At 38.0% G+C, this 3,426-nt stretch overlaps 1 protein-coding gene across 1 annotated transcript in view; it reads right to left on the bottom strand.

The window, feature by feature from the left end:
• The window catches only part of LOC107719058 (ubiquitin-conjugating enzyme E2 variant 1-like), a 5,700-nt gene that overhangs the window by 1,022 nt on the left and 1,252 nt on the right, over window positions 1–3,426 (bottom strand). The gene's annotated exons all lie outside the window — the stretch shown is intronic.

Below are 3,426 nucleotides of genomic sequence, written 5' to 3'. Positions count from 1 at the left end.
TTGTGCGCAAAAACAAAACAAAAATAATAACTTTATTCAGCAATCTCTTCTCTTCCCTGTCATTATCCTTACACGGTTAACGCAGTGAGCACAGTGAAGGCTTCCGTGTTCTACGCCCGAACGCCGGCTCATTATTGGTCAAAGCTGCACATGTGAACAGCGCGATGCATGCGTGTGATGCGGATGCTCAGTACCTTTATGGATCTTGGGATCTTGGGGGGGGGGGGGTTTATAAGGCCTTCTAGAAATGACATCTTTGTGCTTGAAACAAGTCTCTCACATTAGTAATAAGTACATTAAGCAAAAGTTAATATTAGTTGTCCTCTATAGTTGTTGCAGTGATATGCGATCAGATGTTTCACATCATATCTATCAATATATTGTGCATTTTATAACTTTAATGGCTGTATCTAGTACCAGAACCATAAATCAAATCACCTCACTTTAGGGATGCACGATATTGGATTTTTGCCGATGCTAGGGCTGTTTGAAACAGCTTTTTAAAAACACTGTGCTCAATTTAAAATAAGTTCACTCCCATCTTCTTGCATGTTTTACCTATTCCACTGCCCGCGTCGCATCTTGGTCAAAATTAAAGCGCATTCTGTGTGAATGACGCCTAGCGCTAAATGTATGGTCCTTCACAGAGCGCATCACACGTGAGCGGTTGGATCATTCTTTTCTCTTTACTGTTATCACCGTCATATTGTCAAAGTGTCTAATTCTAACATTTGGTAATATTTCTATTCAAAATCGCGATTCCTCGATTTCTAAAAAATAAAATCGTGGCAAAACAATAAATTCGAATTAATCGATAAAATCGGGAAAACCGCCCAGCCCTACGATATGCCGATATTTTTCAACTCATTTTGGCCGATACTGATATATTTCCTTTTGTTTGGAAACACCAAGTCTCTCCTGTGTGGAAATAAGCAAATTATTTTTAATTTTGGTTAGTTTTTAACAAGAACTGCAAATTATTTTTTACTTTTGGTTAGTTTTTAACAAGAACTTATTTGTTAGAATTAAATAAACAATAATGTTCTTTAATAAAGTTATTTTATAATGACAGTACATTGAAGCTTTGAAAATAACTATAAATAAACTATTTATCAATTACTACATTGCTTTTCAGAAAGATGCAGCGGTAACCTTAGCATTTTATTTTAAGATTTAACATTTGTAGATGGTCTAAAGCAAAGGATCTGTAAAAATTCATAAAGTCTTTTAGAGCTCATAATTTGTTTAAAAAATATAACATATTACACATTAATGAATAAATCAGTATATATAAAATTATTTAATTTACAAGTGTCATTATTGTGATTTAAAAAAAAAAAAATGTAAGCTACAGCTTCTGACCTTTAAATCAAATCATACTCATGATATTATGACATCAATTACTGCTTTATTTAATCAGAAACACAGTCTAAATGTTATGTGTATTTTACTTTAATTTTATTAGAAGTAGGCCAACAGCGCCACCTACGGAATTAAAACTCCTTACAGAGCAGGCATTAGGACCTGGGGGAAGCTGCTGCTGCAGTGCTATTACTGTTTACTCTATCACACACCGAACAGTCATTCTGTACATGCATTCTCAGTTTAAATGCAGCGATCCAAAACAATGAATCTAATCATCATTCAGGCAAAACTTTGCTTCAAGATTGAGCCACACTGCTGACCTGATCTAATCGCTAGTACACCCTGAGCACAGAGTTAAGGTATTCCTCCTATCGGCAAGACATATCAGCATAATTTTTCATATCGGGCCGATATGTACATTTAAAGCCATTATTTGCCGATTCCTATATTGGTCCGATAATATTGTGCATCCCTACCTCACTTTAAAAAGAAAGATTTTTTACCAGCATATATAAATGGCCTGGCTACTTGGTTCACCAAATTGTGACAAGGTAGCAAATTGGAAAGTGAATCTTCAATACAATATTTAGAGAATTTACTTAAACTACCAAATGTTACTTCACATTTCAGGGCTGCGTTTCCCAGAAGTACTGTATGCTGACTGCAGAGCTTTAGCTTAAACCTTAATCAAACACACTTGCCTGTAATTAAAGGGGTCATATAATGCGATTTCAATTTTTCCTTACTCGTTGGAGAGTTACAAGCTCTTGGTGCATAAAGAAGATCTGTAAAGCTGCAAAGACTAAAGTTTCAAATCCAAAGAGATATTCTTTATAAAAGTTAAGAGTCAACCACGCCTACCTAAAACGCCTCGTTCTAACACGCCCCCACAGGTCTACGTCACGATGTGGGAAGATTTGCATAACGCCGCCCAAATGTTCACGCAAAGGAAGGCGGCATAACTTTTATTCTCGCTGTAGTATTGTTGCTGCCGCCGCCATGTCGTGGAAGTGCTGTGCGTTTCGTTGTGAAAGTGAAACTACTTTGTTTGGCCTTCCAAAAGAGGACACGACTAGAAATCAGTGGTTAAGTTGTATTTACAACACTGTTCCAGAACAGTTCAACCCAAATATTCAGATGTGTGCAGTGCATTTTATGGAGGACGAAGACTGTTTCCTGGGAGAGGAGCCTTCAATGCCGGTGTTCTGACAAATAATGCTGACTCTCAGCCTGTAGACCGATGAGCTTTGTGAAAATCGACACGTTTCAGAAAGGCGGGGCATAGAGGAGAAACAATAATGTACAGTATGTGGAAAATAATGTGTTTTTTTAACCTTAAACCGCATAAACACATTTCATTACACCAAATACACAAAATAATATTATTTTTAGCAACGTCATATGATCCCTTTAAGACCTTGATCAGATTGGTTAGTTGAGTTTGATTAGGGTTGGAGCTAACCAGTGGCCCTCCAGACCAGGGTTGAACTGCCTGGGCCAGAGGTCTGCATTCCTGACACAGCTAAATGTGGCTCCAGACAAGTTTTAATTGCTGAATGCGGGTGGGAAGATACTGGTGTTTGCACAGGAAGAGGTTAGACATTCTCAATGTATGTGATAGCACAGGGAAACTTATATTGTACTTGTATAAATATGTGGTGTATATTTGAATTACTGCAGTATGAAATGTAATCTGAAACAAGTGCAATGTTAAAATGTAATATGATAAAAGACTGGTCCCTGCAAAATAACCTTTATCTGGTCTATTGCATTCCTAGTTGAGTGGAGTAATTGGTGGTATATTCCTCCAACTAGAGGTCTTTTCGGGTCCTAAAATCTGTACCCGACCCGAATTGACCCGAATCACTTCTTACCCGAACCCGACGTGCATAAATACATTTTTTTTAAAGAAAAACCCGACCCGAGACAGACCCGATGAAATTAGACCCGAGTCCGACACGACGGCATTTATTTTCGAACCCGACTGGACCCGAACGTAAACGGCATTGACGTGTGTACAGCCTGCAGCCCCGCAGTCAGTCAGGAAAAAATCCCGGTGCC

The sequence above is a fragment of the Sinocyclocheilus rhinocerous genome, unplaced genomic scaffold (assembly GCF_001515625.1).
Source record: "Sinocyclocheilus rhinocerous isolate Xijiao unplaced genomic scaffold, SAMN03320098_v1.1 scaffold7513, whole genome shotgun sequence".
Lineage (NCBI taxonomy): Eukaryota > Metazoa > Chordata > Actinopteri > Cypriniformes > Cyprinidae > Sinocyclocheilus > Sinocyclocheilus rhinocerous.
This window is presented reverse-complemented; position numbering and strand designations above follow the sequence as displayed.